The following is a 14,215-nucleotide window of genomic DNA, read 5'->3' as shown; positions in this document are numbered from 1 at the left end:
GCTTATCTCCATATGCTTTAGAATGAAAACCAGTAACTATTTTAATAGCCATCCCCAAGAATAACTCCAACCAGTTTATATCCTTTTGAAGGTGCGGTTTCCAGAACTGTACAAAGTATTCCAAGTGAAGTCTCACCAGGAACCTATACAGGGGCAATATCACTTCCCTTTTTCTGCTGACAGTTCCTCTCCCTATGCAGCAAAGCAGTTTTCTTTTATCTTTATTTATAATTTATAAATCCTAGGCGATGTACAAAAGGTCCGTAATAGTAAGAGCAATGGACGGACGGCGCCATCTTAAAAAATGGCGCAAGCCATCCATTGCTCCTACCTGTGACAGAGGCTGCCCAATGGCACCAATAGCCCCTGTCACATAAGGGCAAAGGGCCACCAGCGCCATTTTGATTACTGGCAGCCAATCGCCCGAGAGAGGGAGATCGCTCCCGGGACCCTTGTTGGACCACCAGGGACTTTCGGCAAGTCTTGGGGGAGGGGGGGGGGTCAGGAGGTTGTAGTTAATTAAATTTGAAGGGTTGGGGTGGGTTTGATTTTTTTTTTTAATGTGCTTTCTCCCCTCCCCCCCCAAGAAAAACGATAGGAAAACCACATGAAATTTTGTGGGTTTTCCTTTCGTTTTGTCAGCCCCCCCCCCGAAATGCAACGAAATAGGAAATAAAGATGATATTTCCTATTTTGTTGAAAATGAATGCATATCCCTAATGTACAAAAAGCAGATTAAAACAATAAAATACCACATGCAAAGACAACAAACATAAAATCAAAGATAAAACATTTTTGGAGAATAACCAGGCCATGAATCATGAAAGGATGCTAATACTATTGCTTATCCACCTTAACCCATTATGTCCCAGTGTCCTATTTAAAGGATAGCTTCTAAAAAATTTGGGACATAATGGGTTAAGATCATCAGATACAATTACCCCCAGATCCCGCTCTTCCTTTGTGCTTAGAAGAATTTAACCTCCAATACTGTTGCTTCCCCTTGGTTTTTTCTATTCTAATGCATTACTCCATTTTTTAGCATTATATCTTAGCTGCCAGATCCTAGACCCTCAAGCTTCACTAGATTTTGTCTCAGGTTTTCTACACTTTCCTGGCTGTCCAACCTGTTACAGATTTTGGTATCATAGGCAAAAAGACAAACCTTTACCAACAATCCTTCTGCTCACAAAAATGTTGAAAACAGCCAGTCCAAGCAGGGCCTTGCGCCCGCCCCCTCCCCCGGTTCCAACCTCATTCACGGAGACGCCTCTCATGGCCTGCCGAATGTCTGCTTTTCTCAGCCACGAGCAGGACGGGTACTGCTCACAGACCCATGGCGTCTCTACTCCTCAGCTGCATGTGGGATAGGCTCAACTTGCAGCCCCACATGGCTGCTCTTCTCAACCCAATGGTTGGCGCCTTAGACTACCACCTAGTTTGCCTAATGGGACGCACTGGCCCCGAGACCAAGGACTGATCCCTGAGGCACACCACTAGCAACACCCCCCTCTCCTCAGAGAAAATGCCAATTTACCACTACCCTTTATCATCGCTCACTCAGCCAGTTTCAAAGCCATTCAGTCACTCTAGATTCCAAACTAAGGGCATTCAATGTATTTATAAGTCTCCTATGTGGAACTGTTTCAAAGGTCTTACTGAAATCCAAAAACAGTACATTTTGTACTCTCCCTTGAGCCAACTCACTGGTCACCTAACCAAAGAAACTGAGCAGACTCGTCTTGACAAGATTTACCTCTGATAAAACCTTGCTGCCTCGGATCTGGTAATCCATTGGATTCCAAAAACCACACTATCCTCTGTTTTATCAGTGATTCATTATAATTTGCTCACCACAGAGGTCAGACTAACTGGTCTGTAGCTCCCAGCCTCCTTCTTACTTCCACTTTTATGAACAGGAACCACATCTGCTCATCTCCAGTCCTCCGGAACTACTCCTGACTCTAAGGAAACATTGAAAAGGTCAACCAGTGAGCTGCCAAGACATTTTATTTAAAAGATTTTTCTATATCGCTACTCATTACATCAGTTTACAAGAAAACCCTACATAATAAAATTACATAACAGTTAAATCAAAATATAGAAATGAAAATGTGAATGATACAGAAACATCTATTACAAAATATTCAATACACTGTTTACTGTAGGATAACAATTCCTACTGCAAACTCTTCTCTGTATAACCAGGTCTTAAGCCCCTTTTTAAAAAAATTTTGTATCACTCTGTGTTCTTAGACATTCTGATAAGGTAATCCAGAGGACTGAACCAGCCATTGAAAAAGCTCTCTCTCACCTCACCGATGTGTTGCAGCCAAACTGTTGGCTTCCAAAAGACTTTAGTTTTGAGATCTCAAAGCTCTGGTTGGGATATAAATATGGAGTCTAGAACCTACCCATGGAGCATGTAGTATTTATCAATTTATGGATTGTTAGTTTTATATTTAATTCTAGCTCTAATTGGGAGCCAGTGTAAGTCAGCAAGAACAGGAGTGATGTGATCATATCTCTTTTGACCCGAAAGCAATCTTGCAGTGGAATTCTGTAGGAACTGGAGAGAACACAAGGTTGAGGAAGGAGTACCCAATAGCAATGAGTTACTATAATCTATTCCTGAGAAAGTTAATGATTGTAAAACTGTTCTGAAGTCTTCCATATGTAAGAGGCTTTAAATGTTTCAGCATCTGAAGTTTCATATATCCAGTTCGTATTATGGTATTAATATGGGTTTTCATGGAAAGATTAGTTTCCAGCACAATCCAAAGATACACACGTATCCCCGAAAACCTGGCCCAAACACCCCCTGCACGCGCCGAGCCTATGTTGCATAGGCTTCCGGCAAGCGCAAAGCCCTGGGACGAGCGTAAGTCCCGGGGCTTTCCTGGGGGGGGGACTTTTCAGGGGAAGTGTCTCGATCGCGCATCATCGGGGGGCGTGACGCGTTCAGTGAGTCATCCGGGGGCAGCGCCGCGGGCGTGGTTTCGGCCCGGGGGTGTGGCCGCGGCCTCCGGACCAGCCCCCGGACCGGAACATGGAGTGTGGCAGCCGGCCTGGCGCGAGCAAAGTTACGCCTGCTTGAAGCAGGCGTAACTTTTATGATAGAGGTGGGGGGGGGGTTAGGGAGGGGAAGGGTGAAGGAAAGTTCCCTCCGAGGCCGCTCCGATTTCGGAGCGGCCTCAGAGGGAACAGAGGCAGGCTGCGCGGCTCGGCGCACACAGGCTGCCGATTTTACCAGACTTGCGCACGCCGACCCTGGATTTTAATGGATATGCGCGTATCTACTGAAATCCCGCGTACTCTTGTTCGCGCCTGGTGCGCGAACAAAAGTACGCATGTGCGCAGATTTATAAAATCTGCCCCGCTATCTTCAGGTAGTTCAGTGTGTCAATTACAGCATCTTTTATTAGTATGTAAAACTGAATGTCATCAGCGTAGATAAAGTTAAGCCCTAATCCAGCCCCAAGTCTGCATAGTAGAATGAGATATAAATTAAACAGCATAGCTGATAGTGCTGATCCTTGTGGTACACCAGTTTTAATATTTCTTATGGAGGAAATGTTATCATTTACACGTACCTGAAATGTTCTTTCACACAGGTATGAGCTAAACCATTTAAGAACTATAGCAGATATTCCTAATTCCTTTAGGTGGCCAATTAATGTTATGATCTATAGCATCCAAGGTAGAAGAGACATCAAGAAGAATTAACAGATAGTCTTGACTGCCATCAAAACCACACCAGATAGTATCCAGAGCTGATAAAAGGAATATTTCAGTACTACTTTTCTTTGAAACTCATATTGATTGGGAAACAGTATGTTATCTTCTAAATAGTCAGTAAGCTATTTGAGAACCAAAGACTCAATGAGTTTTGACACAAAGGACAAATTGGAAATGGGGTGATAATTACTTAGTATGTTTGGATCAGGCTTCTGGTTTTTCAAAACAGGTCTTACAATGGCTTTTTTTTTTTTTTTTTAATTTCACATGGGAGAATTCCTTCTGATAGTGATAGATTCACTAACAGGTCAATACAGTAAAATTCGGCCGCGGTTACCCTGTTTCTAACCCGCCTTTTACTCACAATTTGGCCATGTTAGTCCAACCCGCGATTCACTATTCCCTTTAACTCATCCTTACTGCCTCTTTAAATCAACGAGTAACCCCTTCCGCCCTCGGCATGTATATGAGATGTAAACGATCGGATTAGCTATTCCCCCCATTCAGTAACGCGCACCCCGACTATCGCCTTTTTAACCTGCAGTTTAGCCGCGCGTTTAACCTGCTAATTTACCGCCTACCCCTACTCCTGCGTTAGAGGCAGGGTAAGGGTAGACGGCAAACTTTCCCCTAAAAGAAAACCTAAAAACCTAAAATCCCCTCCTCCCAAAGCGACTGGACATGTAAAATATTGAAAACCTAAAATCCCCTCCTCCCGAAGCGACTCGACATGTGCCAACTTACTTTTTGTTGCTTTTTCAGCCCTTTCAGCCTTCTCTGCCGTCCTCCGGAGGGGGCAGCCGGCGGCGAGAGCAGCCCCCGCAGGCCCATAGTGCACGGGCACTCAAGCCAATGAAAGCACATGAACGCGCGTGCGTGACACGCTCTCACCGCCGGCTGCCCTCTCCGGAGGACGGCAGAGAAGGCTGAAAGGGCTGAAAAAGCAACAAAAAGTAAGTTGGTACATGTCGAGTCGCTTTGGGAGGAGGGGATTTTAGGTTTTCAATATTTTACATGTCCAATCGCTTCGGGAGGAGGGGATTTTAGGTTTTCTTGGGTTAAAGTTGGGATCCACTTCCTGGTGCCTTTGAAATGGGTTAAAGTTGGGATCCACTTCCTGGTGCCTTTGAAATGACAGGTACCAGTGCACCCAGGATACTGTATAGGCGCTGTATAAAGCGCCTATACAGTAAAATGGGTTGCGCGGGCCTAACGCTTCACAGACGCTTCTTGGACGCGGCTTGCATTTGCAAGCTATTTAAATACAGTATCGAGCGGTAGGTGAGCCGGACTGTGCGTGCGGCAAACGCGGGTGCACCCGGCACTAACGCAGCTCTTCCTACCGTTCCTTACTGTATCGGCCCGTAAGTTGGTAAGAAATGGGGAGATCTCTTCTCTAACTGATTTTAATAAATTAATGAAAATTGGATTAAGTTTATAAAAAGTGGGGTTAAGTTTGGAAATGGCTTTTCGTATTTCACAAGATGAAATAAGTGAAATTTTCCTAATGTGAATCTTTCTTATGGATATTAAGCAAAGAGTTTAAAACCAAAGGAAATTGATTTATATTTTCAACTTTCTCAATAAAAAAAATTTGCATGCTCTTCATAATTTAATGGTGACTGAGCATGTTTTACGGTCAAAGTCATGGGTCTAGTTAGAGATTTAACTGTAAAGAAAAGTAGCTTATTGTTGAATCCAGTAGTGTGAATTTTATCAGTACAGTATTTTCGTTTAGCATCATTAATCATTCTCCAATACTTGGTTAAAATAATTCGGTATTTTTCCAGAGTGACTTGTGATTGACTTTATTAGATTTAAGTTTAACTAGTTTCATCAGAGCTAGTGTATTTAATAACTCTCGGTTAATGTCATTCCAGACAGTGACTGCTGATTCACAATCACTGAGATGAAAACTATCTAGCTTGAGAGAGAATAATTCTTTTAACTTTTTCTGGATCAACCACTTCACATGTTTCAATAACAGCAGGTTCTTTAGTATAAGCTGGGAGATAGATAATTTTGTGATCTGACCATGGGATTTGGGAAATAGTCACTGAGAAACCATCAATCTTAATTTGGCTTTGATTACTGAAGACTAAATGTAAAGTGTGACCTGCTTTGTGTGTGGGCCTGAGATGATTTGGTAAAATCTTAAAGCAGTCACTGTATCAAGAAAAGTCTCGATAATTACTATGTGAGGAATCTTATTTATGTGCAAATTAAAATCACCAACTATAATAGTTTTAGATAAATCCAGAGAACTGCTAGCAAGAAATTCAATAAGAGGCGACATATTATGGGCCAACGCTCCTGGTGGGCAAGTCAGATTTAAATAAGAATACCTTGAATCAATTTTACATGGGGTGAAATCTAAAGAATGTTTAACAATAACCATAATAAACTCCCCCCCCCCCCCCCATTTACCTTCCCTTGGCTGGGAGAAAAAATTATATTCAGATGTTAAATATTGATTAATGAAAACTTGGTCGTTTCTTGAGCCATGTTTCAGTCTGACAAATACAGTCAGGATTATTGTCATGAATTAAATTATCAATAAGTTCCCTCTGACGTATCCCATCCAGCTCCAATCATCTTATGTATGTCACGATACCTCTGCCAGCAGAGGTCCTCACGCAGCCACCCTTTCTCCTCTGCTAGCCACCTCCTTGATGCTCCCATGATAGAGCAGGGCCAGCCCTATTTAGCCCTGCCTCTCTCTCAACTCAGTACCTCTTCGAGTCACCCTGGCTCCTTTCATTGGCCCACAAAGCTTTGCCTTGCTACTGTGTGGCCCCTGTGGTTTTCTTGTTTTGCCTTGTCAGACGTCTTGCCCTGTGGCCTCTTCAGCCTCCCTGCCTGGTCCTGCAGCCTCCTCAGCCTTCTTGCCCTGCCTTGTGACCCTCGGGCCCCCTAGTCTCGCTCTGCCTTGCCTTATGGCTAGGGACCTTCATTTTTAGTTTTTATTGTTCTTTATTTTTCTTGGAAATGTATAAGGATTTATTTTGATAAGAACAAAAACACGAGAAAATCAGTGGGAAAAAAATGGCTTTTTTCCAGGTGAATATCAAAGTTTATTTTGGTGGATAGAAGCCATTATCAGATTCTCTTACCCACCCACTCAGCAGCATCCACATCTCTACCCCATCCCTTGCCTAACATGCCAGTCTCTCTCTCCTCTCACCCCACTGAGAATCTACTTCTTCTCCCCCTATTTCTTCCACCCAACAGCCTTCATCCTTACCGGTGGTGGCTCCAGCTTCTTCTCTCTCCTTGGCAACACGCTTACGGAGGCTCCCTCGCTCTGCAACACTGCACATCTGCCTTTATGCAGGGCCAGGGAGACTGCCAGAAAGTGCTTCCGGTGGACTGGGCCTGCTTGAAATGTCTTCATAGCACCAGACAGCAGGCGCTTTGGCTACTTCAAGGGTGAGGAGGTGGGACTTGAAACATGGCATGGGTGGCACTGGAAGGCAAGAGCTTTCACTGGTGGAGGGTGGGACTTGAAACACAGCATGTGCTTTGACTCACAGTGGCTTTCAGCAGTGGCTGGAGGCCTTGAAATGCTGCATCTGCAGCTCTGGCGCAGCTTTTTAATCAGCCTAAAATTAGGGCGAATATCGGTTTAAACCTTTGGAAATATCTGGGAATTTACGGATGAAAACTGGTTTAAACTGAAAACGAAGGACCCTACTAATGGCCTGCCTAGGTCTCCTTGTCTGTTTTTCCCTTGTTTTGTATGTACCTTGCTTTGCTTTAATTTCCTGTGAGCCTGTGTTTTTATATACTTACTGAAATTTTATGTTGATGTGTTTTATGTATTTTATGCATTTTATGTTGTATTTTAAATTGAAGTATTTTTGTAAACCGGTATGATTGTGCCAGAATACTGGTATATAAAAACAAACAAATAAATAAATGTTCTGTTCTTGTGATCCTGCCCTGTCAACTGGGCAGAACCACAATGCCGCTGCTCGTTTGATCTCTGGTGTCTAACAGCATATGCATATTATACATCTGCATTGACTGCCTTTCTGACAGCATACTGAATACAAAATTGGCCTGTTTTCAAACTAATTATCTTGGGTTTTTGTCCATGGTTGAATGCTCTACTCAAACTGTATCAGCCCTCATGGCAGTTAAGATCCTCCCAGAGAGCCCTGCTTGATGTCCCATCTCTAAAATGTGCCTGCCTCTTTGTAACAGGGGAGTCTGCCTTTTCAGTTGCCGCTCCTATTTTCTGTAATTCCTTTCCTATTGAATTAAGACTCAGTGCCTGTACAAAAACATTTAGATGTCTTTTGAAAACCTTCCTATTTAAGACTACCTATTTTTGATTATACCAGGCAAAATCTGAACTCTGAAGCCACCTTTCTAATTCCAGGTCTAAAGTATTTGTAATGTATTTTTTTTTATGGTTCTTATTGTATTTTGCTAAGTACATTTATATTTTATGAATATTTTATATTGCATGTCACTTAGGCCTTATGTGTTAAGAGACTAATAAATCTCAATAAAGGTAAAAAAAAAAAGCAAATGTCCATTTCTTGTCTTCTGCTGCTCAGGGTCATTCCTGTAGCCCCTGCTCCCTATGGGCCTTCGGTTCCAGTCAATGTCTCCCACATCTGCCTTGTCTCTGGTCCAAGGCCTTACATCCTGTTCCAGCTCTTGTCTCCTGTGCCAGTCCCCTGCTCCCGCCTGGTTCCCCTGTGCTGCCTCATCTTGCCTTCCCTATCAGAATCCCTTGGACTGATCTTGTTAGTGACTTAGACTGTTTCTGGCCTTCACTTCATCTGTTTGCTTGCTGCCCTGTCCTCCTGCTTGGACACTGACTTCATCTGAATTCTTCCTGCCCAGACCCCAGCTTGCTATACATCTCTCCGGAAAGCCCTGTCGACCACCAAAACCTGTGGGCTCAACCTAAGAAGAAGATGGATGATCAGGAGGAAGACCCTGTCCAGCTTTGCCCTAGAGTCTGGCCCAATCCAGCCGATTCCCCACTCAGTGACTATCTGCTTTAAGTTTAGTTAGCTGTTCATAAACACATTGTTCTGAAAATCGATTGAGATTTACCTCACTTCCAATCTTATTTGTGTTTGTCTTATGTGGTCCTGCTCCAGGGCCTTCCATAGTGAACACCAAACATATTTGTTAAGCAATTCTGCTTTTCCCTCAGTCTCTACATATTCCTCCCCTTCACCTTTGAATCTCTCAATGCCACTTTTGCACTTCCTTCTATCACTAACAAATCTAAAAATGTCATCCCCCGTTTTCGCTATTCCTTCTTCTATTTGAATTTTTGCATTCCTGACTAACTTTCCCCGCTTCTCAATTTTTCCAGATATTGTCACCTGTTTTTCTCTTTCATAAATTATCTTTCATAAAGGAGAAATTACTTACCTGATAATTTTGTTTTCCTTAGTGTAGACAGATGGACTCAGGACCAATGGGTTTTTGCTCCCCTGCCAGCAGACAGAGGAGGAGTCAGTTTTCAAAGCTGACCACACCCTAGATATACCCCTGCAGTGACCTTAGTCCTTCACTATTCTCTTCAAAAGCCACTGTGGACATACTATCGAAAAAACTTGATTAAAAAGAATAACTGTAACTGTACTCAACCAAACACTGAACCCTAGTAAGATTATAGATGCATTGATCTAGGGACTGGATGATGGCTTACCCGTAATCTCTCCTTCAAATTGAATAAACTTTTGTGTGGATGTTTGCTAGGGCCTCAAATAAAACAATGCCAAATTTTTTGGCTGGTTCTCTATTGGTTCAAGAGCTAGAGACAACTGAATGAAGGTCACTCAGAGTACTGGGCTCAGCGCAACTCAAAATGACCACTTTGTCTGGGCACTGCAGCCAAACTACCCCTGTGAGGGGCCTGACATTTTGTGGATTTTTACAAACCCTGATGCTAAGTTTCTATGTAAAATTTGGAACCTAACATGAGCTTGCCACCCTTTTTATGGGCCAGCAAAGTACATGAAACATTTTACAAAAGAAACTTAAGGCCTACTTTGACTCCTGATGTATACTTCAATTCAGGCCATAACTGGATCAGTAGTCATGGTCCAGGACATACATCTAGGATTTTCATTTTGCAGCCAACTGGAAGCAAAGACAGTTATATACAGACATGATGTCACATTTTTATGAAAACTTTTGGCAATTTTTGGATGCAAATATCTGTGGGGTTTTTTTATTTTTTTTCTTTTCTAATGTCATTTGAAAGAGCACCATTTTTTGCTAAAAAGTCATCCTGTTTCGTCTTGGACCCAGCCTTGCTTTCTTCAGAAATACAGTCCCAAAGATAGGCATCATTTGCATGTGTGAATGCACTATGTTATCAAGAGCCATCTTTGGCACCCAAATGTGAAATATGCAAGTGAGCTAGATATGTGAAATTTTACAGTGCAGCTCAGTTTACTGTGTTTACCACACTTTTAGGGACCGATGTGATAAGTGCGCTCAGCCGACCGCACTGTATAACCCGCAGTTGGTCGTGGTTTGTATAGGTGCTAACTATACCTCTTATGCAATGAGATTTAGCGCCTCTACAACGCACGTCCAATGCAGAGCGAAACTAATAGCGCTCATCACATGCAAATGCATGTTACTGAGGCTATTAGCTATTCACTCCCAATGCAAAAAAAAAAAAAAAGATGTGTGTCTAGGATGCACATTTTAGCAATCAGAAATTAACGCCTGCCCGGCGCAGGCAATTGGTCCCTTCACTGTCACGTCAGTGAAAGGATCAAGCCCCTTTCAGGACAGTCTTCTGAAAGGTGATTGGTCCTTTCACTGACATGTGACAGTGAAGGGACCAATCGGCAATAAGTGAAGGAGTGAATAAATTAATATTAAGTGCCCGACACTTTAATATTGATTTATACACCTCAGTGCTGGCAGGCAGGTTGGGAGAATGGACGCTGAATTTATCTGCATCCATTTTCCTAACAGGTGCATGTGCGCTAGTTAGGAAAACAGACGCTGATAAATTCGTCTGTTTTCTTAACCGGTGAACAGCTGCCGACAGCAGACCTCTCGGGCGTACGCTGTCAAGGAGGCACTAGGAACGCGCAATTGCCCCTAGCGCCTCCTGAACAGCACGAGCCCTGATTTAAATATTGCATCTCGCCCCCCCCAGGAGAGGTGCCTGAGGGCGCTGAACACTCAGCGTCCGCTTTCAGCACATTTTTGCATCGGCCCCTTAGCATTTGACACATATTTTCATAAATTAGTCATCCAAATCAGTACAAAGCTTTGAATGCTGATGAGTTACCTTGCATTGGTTAATAGTGGCTGAGCCACTGCCAATTTAGCAAAACTGACAACCCCATCGCCTAGGGGCAACTCCAGCCAGACAAGGTACCAGCCACTGCTTTTCAAGCTTTTATTTGAGCACAAAACAAGAAAAGGCAAAGGATGACATACGAGAATTGCTTAAACTGCAGGTTTCACAAAAACTCACTTAAGTCTTTTTTTCTGCCTTGCACGTCCCATCAATGTGTGACAAAGTGGCTTGAGAATAAATGTCCTGCCTGCCTGATGACGTGGTTATGGGTGCATCAAGGGTAGCAATAATGTGCTCTTGTGGAACTCAACAGGTGTCTCTACGGGGCGGCCAGTAAAATGACCTGGCAGGACTTTGGGGGGCAAGAAATTGACCAAGAAATCACATTCCTCAATTGAGACTTTGCATATATGGCCAATCCACCAAGAATTATCATAGATGCAAGCTACGTACTGACCAGGTTGGAAGCTGGATTCTTGAAGGGCAGGAAAATATTCATGTTCTAGAACACTTGCAATGTGTGAGGTGATGTCATTTGAAATTTTGCTAATGCACATTTTAGTTGCATCAATGGGCTTGAATTGATTCTCCCTTGTGCTGGCAACTTTATGACCCTTGCTAAACCTCTCATCCTGAACAGGTCTGATTGCTTCAAAGAAAAATTTGATACCACAAAGAGCACAATGGTGTCACAGGCCAGGGCATGTTCCCAAAATCTCTGCCCCAACACATTGCTAACAGGACATTACTATAGATCCTTGTGAAGGTGAAACTTTTGCATGTTCAGGCTTGTCTGCAGTAAATAAAAGCACAATAAAATGTCCATTTTGAGGGATCATTTATAAAAGTATGCCAAAGCAAGATGTGTCACAAGCTACAAGCATGGTAAGCAGAACAAGCTTCGCCACACTGTAAAATTTCACATCTCTAGCTCATTTGCACATTACACAACAGGGCACCAAAGATGCCTCTTTTTAACACAGCACGCCCACGCATGCAAATGATGCATATTATTGGGGCCTTAATTCTGACCAAAGCAAGATCAGGTCCAAAATGAAAGAGGGCATCTTTTGTAGGAAAAAAGATGCTCTTTCAAATGACATAAAAAAAGAAAAGATTTAAAAACTACAGTCGAGATATTTGCACCTGAAAATGGGCAAAAATTTCCAAAGAGTGACAATGTGTCTTTATGTAATTATATCTTTTCTTCCAATTGCCTGTAAAACCTCTTAGTGCAAATCTTACACGTATATGCCATGGGCCATGACTACTGGTCCAGAATCAAAATATAGGTCAGGAGCAATGAGAAGTCAAAGCAGGCCTTATATTTCTTTTGTAAAATTTTTCACATAGCCTGCTAACCCATAATAAGGGAGGCAAGCTCATGTCATGTTCCAAATTTTGCATTGGGACTTACCACCAGCGGTTTACTAATGCCCAAAATGTCAGGCCCCTGAGAGGTGATTTCAGGCTGCAGCTCCTGGACAAAATGGCCATTTTAGGTTGTGCGGCGCATGGTACTTAGGTGACCTCCATTCAACTGTCTCTAGCTCTCCAACCAATGGAGATCCAGGTGAAAAATTTAGTACGGTTTTGTTTGAGACCCTAAAGAACATCTGTGCAAAATTTTGTGGAATTTGGAGGTGGTTGAGCCGAATCCTCAACATATATATATATATATATATATATATATATTAATATTAAAAAAAAAATCCAGTCGGTTTTTCTCTTGTATAATCATAAGGCCGACATCATTACATCTCGGATGAAGACTGCCCGCTTGTCTTCCAGCCTATAATCGCATTACATAGACTCCCACTTGTTACCTAACCAGGGACATGTCCTGTAAGAACTACAGATACAAAAAAATGACCCACAGCATTCTATTTGCTTTCTTTGTTGCCGCTGTACAGTGGCAGAGAATTTCAACGTATTATAAATGAAGATGCCTAGAGCCGGTTCATGAGAGGTGACTCCTAATGTCCAACTGTGCAGCTATAATTAAGATTGCTCTTCCCTGGATGTATCATTTTGCACTTGCCCACATTATGGGGCGGATTTTAAAAGAGTTACGCGCGTAACCCTTAAACCCCCCCCCTGTACGCGCCGAGCCTATTTTGCATAGGCTCGGCGGCGCGCGCAAGCCCCGGGACACGCCTATGTCCCGAGGCTTGCGCGCACATCCCGGGCACAGCGGCCCGGGATGCGGCCATTTGCCGCTGTGCCCGGGATCGCAAGAGGCAGGCGTAACTTCTTCCACAAAGATAAAGGGGGGTTCTAGGTAGGGCTGGGAGGGGCGGATTAGGTAGGGAAAGGAAGGTGTGGGGGGTGGAGGGAACGGAGGCAGGCTGCGAGTTGCACAATTGTGCACCCACTTGCGCGCGCCGACCCTGGATTTTATAACATGCGCGAGGCTGCGCACGCATGCTATAAAATCGGGCGTAGATTTGTTCGCGCCAGGTTGCGTGAACAAATCTGCGCCCGCGCGCAGGTTTTAAAATCTGCCCCTATATGTTATCTGCCATTCACATGCCCAGTCTCCCACACTTGCAAAGTCCTTTTGCAATTCCTCACAATCCTCGTGATTTAAAAATTTGGAATAATTTTGTGACACCTGCAAATCTGATCATCTCACTCATTGTTCCCATTTCCAGATCATTTATAAATGAGTTAAAAAGCAGTGGACCCAGAACACAGCCCTGGGGCACTACACTATTCACTTTCCTGCACTGGGAAAATCTACCATTTAGTTCTATACTCTTGTACTGACTTCAGTGCCAGGGAAAAATAGTGGAAAGTGTGCTAAACATCAAAATCACAGAACATATACCCTGTTTCCCCGAAAATAAGACATCCCCCGAAAATAAGACCTAGTAGAGGTTTTGCTGAATTGCTAAATATAAGACCTCCCCCGAAAGTAAGACCTAGCAAAGTTTTTATTTGGGAGCCTGCCCGTCGCACAGAACACCAGAGCATGCAGCTGTGATTTGTTTTACCCTGCAGGATTCACAGTTAGTTGTCATCACAAACCAGCATAACCAGACTACTATTCAGAATATAATAAATGTTCATTTTTTGGTTCAACAATATATGTGAATTCTTCTTCATGGAAAAATAAGACATCCCCTGAAAATAAGGCCTAGTGCATCGTTGGTAGCAAAAATTAATATAAGACAC

General features: G+C 43.2%; 1 protein-coding gene across 6 annotated transcripts in view; it reads right to left on the bottom strand.

Moving 5' to 3' along the window:
• LOC115085546 (RING finger protein 151-like) overlaps nt 1-14,215 on the bottom strand; it is a 70,819-nt gene that overhangs the window by 46,732 nt on the left and 9,872 nt on the right. The window contains exon 1 of one of the 6 annotated variants that reach the window (XM_029591699.1): nt 1,855-1,915. The exons of 4 other annotated variants lie outside the window; for them this stretch is intronic. The gene's annotated coding sequence lies outside the window, so the exon portion shown is untranslated. Of the gene's footprint in view, nt 1-1,854; nt 1,916-14,215 lie in introns of those variants that run through there. One more of the 6 variants, XM_029591703.1, reaches the window with a different exon arrangement.

This window comes from Rhinatrema bivittatum, chromosome 2 (assembly GCF_901001135.1).
Source record: "Rhinatrema bivittatum chromosome 2, aRhiBiv1.1, whole genome shotgun sequence".
NCBI lineage: Eukaryota > Metazoa > Chordata > Amphibia > Gymnophiona > Rhinatrematidae > Rhinatrema > Rhinatrema bivittatum.
This window is presented reverse-complemented; position numbering and strand designations above follow the sequence as displayed.